Raw genomic sequence first — 11978 nt, forward strand, 5'->3', positions numbered from 1 at the left:
TAGACTTAACACTTAAGATCTGTTGTTGAATATTGTAAGATTTGACGCATTATCACTTGAATATATTCCGTCAGACATATTATTGAGTTCTTTGTACAATCCTTTTGTTACTTTTTGTGATCTCATAACAATATACATCTAGAAACGTCATCCTAAAATAATTTAAACTTAATCGCCAAAATTAAAGGTGACGTATCTCTAAATTTTTTTAAAGAACTATTCTTTTCCTAAAAGATATGAATTCATATATATTTAATTTGGTTTAATAATCAATAAGTCTATAAAAATCACATTTTTACTATAAAAGCCCAACTCTATGTGATCTCCTAAAAACGTACACTAATAACTTTATCCTAAAATACATTTAATTATACTTACAAAAATTCAAGTTGACATATCTATAAACTTTCAAAAGTTATAGTTATCCTAAAATATGTCAGTAAATATTTAATTGGTATATCACTTAATAAGTCCACAAAAAGATTTTACTATAAAAGCTTAATGTAATGTTTTTTTTTTGAGATCCACCATCAAGAAAATTTATATTTTTAGATAGCATATTCCAAGTCAAGCAAGGTTTCTAAGTACTAGCTTTACAAGATTTTTTAATGTCTGACTTTATGAATTCACTATTATAAACTAATTTTTTTTGTGTGTAGATAAAATCAATACCTTCATCAACAATGAAGAGTTCAACAAGAAGAAGGTGATCTTCATAATGGGGGCTACAAGAACGGAAAAATCCTATCTCTCTGTTGACCTTGACACCCATTTTTGAGGGGAAATAATCAACTCATATAAAATGCAAGTTTACAAGGGACTTGAAATTGTAAAAACAAGATCACACACAATGAGAAACAAGGTGTACGACACTAATTGTTAGGTATATATGTTAACTCTCAAGAATACTTATATCAAATGACTACCTAGGTAATTTTATAGTAGTAATTATAGATTCTAGTGAAAAATATATTTTACTATTAAAAATTATTTCATTCAATTATGAGAAAGTTAATTTGATCACATTTTCTTATGTGAGATTGAACAAGATTCAGATTTCACAGCTGAAGATTTTTGTTTGCAAGTTGTCGTCTATATAGAAAAAATACTTAAGACTGAACGTGTTCCATTTATTGTTGGAGGGTCAAATTCGTATATTGACAAATTTGTGGAAGATCATGTGTTCATGTTCAAATATAAGTATCATAGTTGCTTTATTTGGATTGATGTTGAGCAATCAGTCTTGAATCTTAGAGTTGACATGAGGGTTGATCAAATGGTCAAAGCAGGTAATTTTTGTAATTATTTTATGTATTAATCAAGATATACTATCATGCAGCTAGCTAAAAACTTTTCTTATATAATTTTCTTAAAAATACTTTTGGCTATCTAATATATGTTCTACTAAATAAAACTCTTCAATGAAGTTGTGTTGCATGCAAGTCTAGTGGATGAGGTACGACAGATATTCATTCCAGATGGAGATTTCACCAAAGGAATCTGACGGTCAATCCGTGTCCCTGAAATGAACAGAAATTTAAGGCAAAAAACAAATATAAACGAAGATGATGAATCAAAGCAGATGATTCTTCAAGCTTCAATTTCAAGTATCAAGCATAATACTCGTATGATGATTTGTAACAAACTTGACAAGTTGTAACGATTAATAAGCGAGAAAATGTTGTCAGTGCATCATATTATTGCTACGAATGTTTTCAATGAAGAAAGAGAAATAGATCTTGATGAAGCATGGATGAATATTGTTTTGCAACCATGGCTAGATATTGTAAAGATATTTCTCAAAAACGATAATCACAATATTTTTATTGAGTGTTCATAAACTATCATTATCGCCATCTTCTGTTTTGGTCTCTTTTATTTTTGACCTATTTTGTACAATTTTTATCGCATTGCACATATATATGTATGATATGACCCTTATTTTTATATATGTTACTCTTTTCTGTAAAAAAAATTCTTATCTATAAATGAAATATTTATTTTATGTTTCGATCCAAGCTAAAGCCCCAAGTTCAATTCAAAGTCTTCTATATTTAATATATATTAATACAAATACGTACGTACACAATTACATGAAATCACTCATAATGTCAAGCTTATAGAGTGATTATAATAATAAATCACCATAAATGTTCCGGAAGATTCCACCCTAAAAGGATTTTGAAGAATAGAATCTTAACTCAATAATTTAAAATGTTACATAGACAAAGAAGATAAAATAGTAAATTTGTAATCAATCGATAACAAATATATTCTACCTAATTCTATCACGGTGATTAAAGCTTGATTCAATAAAGTACTTATCTATTATTATATGGTGCACAAGTTAATATAAGTACTCATAATTGAAATAGTTATCGATAATTATTGACTTCTCTCTTATGGAATTAGACTTAACACTTAAGATCTGTTGTTGAATATTGTAAGATTTGACGCATTATCACTTGAATATATTCCGTCAGACATATTATTGAGTTCTTTGTACAATCCTTTTGTTACTTTTTGTGATCTCATAACAATATACATCTAGAAACGTCATCCTAAAATAATTTAAACTTAATCGCCAAAATTAAAGGTGACGTATCTCTAAATTTTTTTAAAGAACTATTCTTTTCCTAAAAGATATGAATTCATATATATTTAATTTTGTTTAATAATCAATAAGTCTATAAAAATCACATTTTTACTATAAAAGCCCAACTCTATGTGATCTCCTAAAAACGTACACTAATAACTTTATCCTAAAATACATTTAATTATACTTACAAAAATTCAAGTTGACATATCTATAAACTTTCAAAAGTTATAGTTATCCTAAAATATGTCAGTAAATATTTAATTGCTATATCACTTAATAAGTCCACAAAAAGATTTTACTATAAAAGCTTAATGTAATGTTTTTTTTTTGACATCCACCATCAAGAAAATTTATATTTTTAGATAGCATATTCCAAGTCAAGCAAGGTTTCTAAGTACTAGCTTTACAAGATTTTTTAATGTCTGACTTTATGAATTCACTATTATAAACTAATTTTTTTTGTGTGTAGATAAAATCAATACCTTCATCAACAATGAAGAGTTCAACAAGAAGAAGGTGATCTTCATAATGGGGGCTACAAGAACGGAAAAATCCTATCTCTCTGTTGACCTTGACACCCATTTTTGAGGGGAAATAATCAACTCATATAAAATGCAAGTTTACAAGGGACTTGAAATTGTAAAAACAAGATCACACACAATGAGAAACAAGGTGTACGACACTAATTGTTAGGTATATATGTTAACTCTCAAGAATACTTATATCAAATGACTACCTAGGTAATTTTATAGTAGTAATTATAGATTCTAGTGAAAAATATATTTTACTATTAAAAATTATTTCATTCAATTATGAGAAAGTTAATTTGATCACATTTTCTTATGTGAGATTGAACAAGATTCAGATTTCACAGCTGAAGATTTTTGTTTGCAAGTTGTCGTCTATATAGAAAAAATACTTAAGACTGAACGTGTTCCATTTATTGTTGGAGGGTCAAATTCGTATATTGACAAATTTGTGGAAGATCATGTGTTCATGTTCAAATATAAGTATCATAGTTGCTTTATTTGGATTGATGTTGAGCAATCAGTCTTGAATCTTAGAGTTGACATGAGGGTTGATCAAATGGTCAAAGCAGGTAATTTTTGTAATTATTTTATGTATTAATCAAGATATACTATCATGCAGCTAGCTAAAAACTTTTCTTATATAATTTTCTTAAAAATACTTTTGGCTATCTAATATATGTTCTACTAAATAAAACTCTTCAATGAAGTTGTGTTGCATGCAAGTCTAGTGGATGAGGTACGACAGATATTCATTCCAGATGGAGATTTCACCAAAGGAATCTGACGGTCAATCCGTGTCCCTGAAATGAACAGAAATTTAAGGCAAAAAACAAATATAAACGAAGATGATGAATCAAAGCAGATGATTCTTCAAGCTTCAATTTCAAGTATCAAGCATAATACTCGTATGATGATTTGTAACAAACTTGACAAGTTGTAACGATTAATAAGCGAGAAAATGTTGTCAGTGCATCATATTATTGCTACGAATGTTTTCAATGAAGAAAGAGAAATAGATCTTGATGAAGCATGGATGAATATTGTTTTGCAACCATGGCTAGATATTGTAAAGATATTTCTCAAAAACGATAATCACAATATTTTTATTGAGTGTTCATAAACTATCATTATCGCCATCTTCTGTTTTGGTCTCTTTTATTTTTGACCTATTTTGTACAATTTTTATCGCATTGCACATATATATGTATGATATGACCCTTATTTTTATATATGTTACTCTTTTCTGTAAAAAAAATTCTTATCTATAAATGAAATATTTATTTTATGTTTCGATCCAAGCTAAAGCCCCAAGTTCAATTCAAAGTCTTCTATATTTAATATATATTAATACAAATACGTACGTACACAATTACATGAAATCACTCATAATGTCAAGCTTATAGAGTGATTATAATAATAAATCACCATAAATGTTCCGGAAGATTCCACCCTAAAAGGATTTTGAAGAATAGAATCTTAACTCAATAATTTAAAATGTTACATAGACAAAGAAGATAAAATAGTAAATTTGTAATCAATCGATAACAAATATATTCTACCTAATTCTATCACGGTGATTAAAGCTTGATTCAATAAAGTACTTATCTATTATTATATGGTGCACAAGTTAATATAAGTACTCATAATTGAAATAGTTATCGATAATTATTGACTTCTCTCTTATGGAATTAGACTTAACACTTAAGATCTGTTGTTGAATATTGTAAGATTTGACGCATTATCACTTGAATATATTCCGTCAGACATATTATTGAGTTCTTTGTACAATCCTTTTGTTACTTTTTGTGATCTCATAACAATATACATCTAGAAACGTCATCCTAAAATAATTTAAACTTAATCGCCAAAATTAAAGGTGACGTATCTCTAAATTTTTTTAAAGAACTATTCTTTTCCTAAAAGATATGAATTCATATATATTTAATTTTGTTTAATAATCAATAAGTCTATAAAAATCACATTTTTACTATAAAAGCCCAACTCTATGTGATCTCCTAAAAACGTACACTAATAACTTTATCCTAAAATACATTTAATTATACTTACAAAAATTCAAGTTGACATATCTATAAACTTTCAAAAGTTATAGTTATCCTAAAATATGTCAGTAAATATTTAATTGCTATATCACTTAATAAGTCCACAAAAAGATTTTACTATAAAAGCTTAATGTAATGTTTTTTTTTTGACATCCACCATCAAGAAAATTTATATTTTTAGATAGCATATTCCAAGTCAAGCAAGGTTTCTAAGTACTAGCTTTACAAGATTTTTTAATGTCTGACTTTATGAATTCACTATTATAAACTAATTTTTTTTGTGTGTAGATAAAATCAATACCTTCATCAACAATGAAGAGTTCAACAAGAAGAAGGTGATCTTCATAATGGGGGCTACAAGAACGGAAAAATCCTATCTCTCTGTTGACCTTGACACCCATTTTTGAGGGGAAATAATCAACTCATATAAAATGCAAGTTTACAAGGGACTTGAAATTGTAAAAACAAGATCACACACAATGAGAAACAAGGTGTACGACACTAATTGTTAGGTATATATGTTAACTCTCAAGAATACTTATATCAAATGACTACCTAGGTAATTTTATAGTAGTAATTATAGATTCTAGTGAAAAATATATTTTACTATTAAAAATTATTTCATTCAATTATGAGAAAGTTAATTTGATCACATTTTCTTATGTGAGATTGAACAAGATTCAGATTTCACAGCTGAAGATTTTTGTTTGCAAGTTGTCGTCTATATAGAAAAAATACTTAAGACTGAACGTGTTCCATTTATTGTTGGAGGGTCAAATTCGTATATTGACAAATTTGTGGAAGATCATGTGTTCATGTTCAAATATAAGTATCATAGTTGCTTTATTTGGATTGATGTTGAGCAATCAGTCTTGAATCTTAGAGTTGACATGAGGGTTGATCAAATGGTCAAAGCAGGTAATTTTTGTAATTATTTTATGTATTAATCAAGATATACTATCATGCAGCTAGCTAAAAACTTTTCTTATATAATTTTCTTAAAAATACTTTTGGCTATCTAATATATGTTCTACTAAATAAAACTCTTCAATGAAGTTGTGTTGCATGCAAGTCTAGTGGATGAGGTACGACAGATATTCATTCCAGATGGAGATTTCACCAAAGGAATCTGACGGTCAATCCGTGTCCCTGAAATGAACAGAAATTTAAGGCAAAAAACAAATATAAACGAAGATGATGAATCAAAGCAGATGATTCTTCAAGCTTCAATTTCAAGTATCAAGCATAATACTCGTATGATGATTTGTAACAAACTTGACAAGTTGTAACGATTAATAAGCGAGAAAATGTTGTCAGTGCATCATATTATTGCTACGAATGTTTTCAATGAAGAAAGAGAAATAGATCTTGATGAAGCATGGATGAATATTGTTTTGCAACCATGGCTAGATATTGTAAAGATATTTCTCAAAAACGATAATCACAATATTTTTATTGAGTGTTCATAAACTATCATTATCGCCATCTTCTGTTTTGGTCTCTTTTATTTTTGACCTATTTTGTACAATTTTTATCGCATTGCACATATATATGTATGATATGACCCTTATTTTTATATATGTTACTCTTTTCTGTAAAAAAAATTCTTATCTATAAATGAAATATTTATTTTATGTTTCGATCCAAGCTAAAGCCCCAAGTTCAATTCAAAGTCTTCTATATTTAATATATATTAATACAAATACGTACGTACACAATTACATGAAATCACTCATAATGTCAAGCTTATAGAGTGATTATAATAATAAATCACCATAAATGTTCCGGAAGATTCCACCCTAAAAGGATTTTGAAGAATAGAATCTTAACTCAATAATTTAAAATGTTACATAGACAAAGAAGATAAAATAGTAAATTTGTAATCAATCGATAACAAATATATTCTACCTAATTCTATCACGGTGATTAAAGCTTGATTCAATAAAGTACTTATCTATTATTATATGGTGCACAAGTTAATATAAGTACTCATAATTGAAATAGTTATCGATAATTATTGACTTCTCTCTTATGGAATTAGACTTAACACTTAAGATCTGTTGTTGAATATTGTAAGATTTGACGCATTATCACTTGAATATATTCCGTCAGACATATTATTGAGTTCTTTGTACAATCCTTTTGTTACTTTTTGTGATCTCATAACAATATACATCTAGAAACGTCATCCTAAAATAATTTAAACTTAATCGCCAAAATTAAAGGTGACGTATCTCTAAATTTTTTTAAAGAACTATTCTTTTCCTAAAAGATATGAATTCATATATATTTAATTTGGTTTAATAATCAATAAGTCTATAAAAATCACATTTTTACTATAAAAGCCCAACTCTATGTGATCTCCTAAAAACGTACACTAATAACTTTATCCTAAAATACATTTAATTATACTTACAAAAATTCAAGTTGACATATCTATAAACTTTCAAAAGTTATAGTTATCCTAAAATATGTCAGTAAATATTTAATTGGTATATCACTTAATAAGTCCACAAAAAGATTTTACTATAAAAGCTTAATGTAATGTTTTTTTTTTGACATCCACCATCAAGAAAATTTATATTTTTAGATAGCATATTCCAAGTCAAGCAAGGTTTCTAAGTACTAGCTTTACAAGATTTTTTAATGTCTGACTTTATGAATTCACTATTATAAACTAATTTTTTTTGTGTGTAGATAAAATCAATACCTTCATCAACAATGAAGAGTTCAACAAGAAGAAGGTGATCTTCATAATGGGGGCTACAAGAACGGAAAAATCCTATCTCTCTGTTGACCTTGACACCCATTTTTGAGGGGAAATAATCAACTCATATAAAATGCAAGTTTACAAGGGACTTGAAATTGTAAAAACAAGATCACACACAATGAGAAACAAGGTGTACGACACTAATTGTTAGGTATATATGTTAACTCTCAAGAATACTTATATCAAATGACTACCTAGGTAATTTTATAGTAGTAATTATAGATTCTAGTGAAAAATATATTTTACTATTAAAAATTATTTCATTCAATTATGAGAAAGTTAATTTGATCACATTTTCTTATGTGAGATTGAACAAGATTCAGATTTCACAGCTGAAGATTTTTGTTTGCAAGTTGTCGTCTATATAGAAAAAATACTTAAGACTGAACGTGTTCCATTTATTGTTGGAGGGTCAAATTCGTATATTGACAAATTTGTGGAAGATCATGTGTTCATGTTCAAATATAAGTATCATAGTTGCTTTATTTGGATTGATGTTGAGCAATCAGTCTTGAATCTTAGAGTTGACATGAGGGTTGATCAAATGGTCAAAGCAGGTAATTTTTGTAATTATTTTATGTATTAATCAAGATATACTATCATGCAGCTAGCTAAAAACTTTTCTTATATAATTTTCTTAAAAATACTTTTGGCTATCTAATATATGTTCTACTAAATAAAACTCTTCAATGAAGTTGTGTTGCATGCAAGTCTAGTGGATGAGGTACGACAGATATTCATTCCAGATGGAGATTTCACCAAAGGAATCTGACGGTCAATCCGTGTCCCTGAAATGAACAGAAATTTAAGGCAAAAAACAAATATAAACGAAGATGATGAATCAAAGCAGATGATTCTTCAAGCTTCAATTTCAAGTATCAAGCATAATACTCGTATGATGATTTGTAACAAACTTGACAAGTTGTAACGATTAATAAGCGAGAAAATGTTGTCAGTGCATCATATTATTGCTACGAATGTTTTCAATGAAGAAAGAGAAATAGATCTTGATGAAGCATGGATGAATATTGTTTTGCAACCATGGCTAGATATTGTAAAGATATTTCTCAAAAACGATAATCACAATATTTTTATTGAGTGTTCATAAACTATCATTATCGCCATCTTCTGTTTTGGTCTCTTTTATTTTTGACCTATTTTGTACAATTTTTATCGCATTGCACATATATATGTATGATATGACCCTTATTTTTATATATGTTACTCTTTTCTGTAAAAAAAATTCTTATCTATAAATGAAATATTTATTTTATGTTTCGATCCAAGCTAAAGCCCCAAGTTCAATTCAAAGTCTTCTATATTTAATATATATTAATACAAATACGTACGTACACAATTACATGAAATCACTCATAATGTCAAGCTTATAGAGTGATTATAATAATAAATCACCATAAATGTTCCGGAAGATTCCACCCTAAAAGGATTTTGAAGAATAGAATTCTTAACTCAATAATTTAAAATGTTACATAGACAAAGAAGATAAAATAGTAAATTTGTAATCAACGGTAACGAATATATGCTACCTAATTCACTCATGGTGATTGAAGCGTGATTCAATAAAGTCCTTATCTATTTTTATATGGTGCACAAGTTAATATAAATACTCGTAATTGAAATGGTTATCGGTAATTGTTCACCTCCCTCTTATGGAATTAGACTTAACACTTATGATGCGTTGTTGAGTAGTCAAAGATTTGACGTATTATCACTTGAATATATTCCGTCAGAAATTTTATTGAGTTCTTTGTGCAATCCTTTTGTAACTACTTGTGATCTCATAACAATATACATCTAGAAACGTCATCCATAAATAATTTAAGCTTAATCGCCAAAATTTAAGGTGACATATCTCTAAATTTTTTAATGAACTATTCTTATTTTAAAAGATATGAATTTATATAAATATAATTTGTGTTACTAATTAATAAGTCTATAAAAAATCATATTTTTACTGTAAAAGCCCAGCTCTATGTGATCTCCTAAAAATGTACACTAATAACTTTATCCCAAAATATATTTAATAATAATTACCAAAATTCAAGTTGACATATCTATAAACTTTTAAAAGTCATTCTTATCCGAAAATATATAAATAATTATGAAATTGGTATGTCAATTAATAAGTCAACAAAAAGATTTTACTGTAAAATGCATGTTTACAAGGGACTTGAAATTGTTACAAACAAGACCACACACAGTGAGAGACAAGGTGTACGACACTATTTGTTAGGTATATATGTTTATTCTCAAGAATACTTATATCAAATGACTACCTAGATAATTTTATAGTAGTAGTTATAGATTCTAGTGAAAAATATATTTACATTAAAAAATTATTACTTTCAATTATGAGAAAGTTAATTTGATCACATTTTCTTAGGTGAAATTGAACCATATTCACACTTCACACCTGAAGATTTTGTTTGCAAGCTGTCGTCTATATAGAAAAAATACTGAAGACTCAACGTGTTCCATTTATTGCTAGAGGATCAAATTCGTATATTGAAAAACCCGTGGAAGATCCTGTATTCATGTTCAAATATAAGTATGATAGTTGGTGTATTAGGATTGATGTTGAGCAATCAGTCTTGAACCGTTGAGTTGACATGAGGGTTGATCAAATGGTCAAAGCAGGTAGTTTTTGTAATTATTTTTTTTGTATCAATCAAGATATACCATCATGCAGCTAGCTAAAAACTTTTCTTATATAATTTTCTTAATAATACTTTTGTTTATCAAATGTATGTTCTACTAAATTAAATTCTTCTTTAAATTTGTGTTGCATGCAGGGCTAGTGGATGAGGTGCGACAAATTTTCATTCCAGATGCAGATTACACCAAAAAAATCCGACGGTCCATCGGTGTCCCTAATATGGACAGATATTTAAGGGAAGAAACAAATATAGACGGAGATGATGAATCAAAATAGATTATTCTTTAAGCTTCAATTTCAAGTATCAAGCGTAATACTTCTATGTTAATTTGTAACCAACTTGACAAGATTCAACGATTAATAAGCGAGAAAATGTGGTCAGTGCATCATATTATTGCTACAGACGTTTTCAAAGAAGATAGAGAAGAAGATATTGATGAAGCACGGACGAATACTGTTTTGCAACCATGACTAGATATTGTGAAGAGATTTCTCAAAAACGATCATCACCACATTATTTTTCAGTGTACATAAATTGTCATTATCGCCATTATCTGTTTTGGTCTCTTTTCTATTTGACTTATTTTGTACAGTTTATATCGCATTACAAATGTGTATGTCTGATATGACCCTTATTTCTATATATGTTACTCTTTTTTGTAAAAAAATTCTTATCTATAGATGAAATATTTATTTTATGTTTCGATCCAAGCCCAAGCCCCAAGTCCAAGTCCAAGTCTTCTATATTTAATATATATTAATACAAATACGTACATACACAATTCCATGAGATCACTCATAATGTCAAGATAATAGATTGATAAAATAATAAATCACCATAAATGTTCGGAAAGATTCAACCGTAAAAGGGTTTTGAAGAATAAAATTCTTAACTCAATACATAAAAATGTTACATAAACAAAGAAGATAAAATTGTAAATTTTTAATCTACCGATAATGAATATATTCTACCTAATTCTATCACGGTGATTGAAGCTTGATTCAATAAACTCCTTATCTATTATTATATAGTGCATCAGTTAATATAAATACTCGTAATTGAAATAGTCATCGATAATTGTTCACTTCCCTCTTATGGAGTTAGACTTAACACCTGTGATGTGTTCTTGAATAGTGTAAGATTTGACGTATTATCACTTGAATATATTCCCTCAGAAATATTATTGATTTCTTTGTACAATCCTTTTGTAACTACTTGTGATATCATAACAATATAAATCTAGAAACGTCATCCTAAGATAATTTAAGCTAAATAGCCAAAATTTAAGGTGACATATCTCTAAATATTTTTAATCAACTATTCTTATTATAAAAGATATGA

This window comes from Solanum lycopersicum, chromosome 11, assembly GCF_036512215.1.
Source record: "Solanum lycopersicum chromosome 11, SLM_r2.1".
Classification (NCBI taxonomy): Eukaryota; Viridiplantae; Streptophyta; class Magnoliopsida; order Solanales; family Solanaceae; genus Solanum; species Solanum lycopersicum.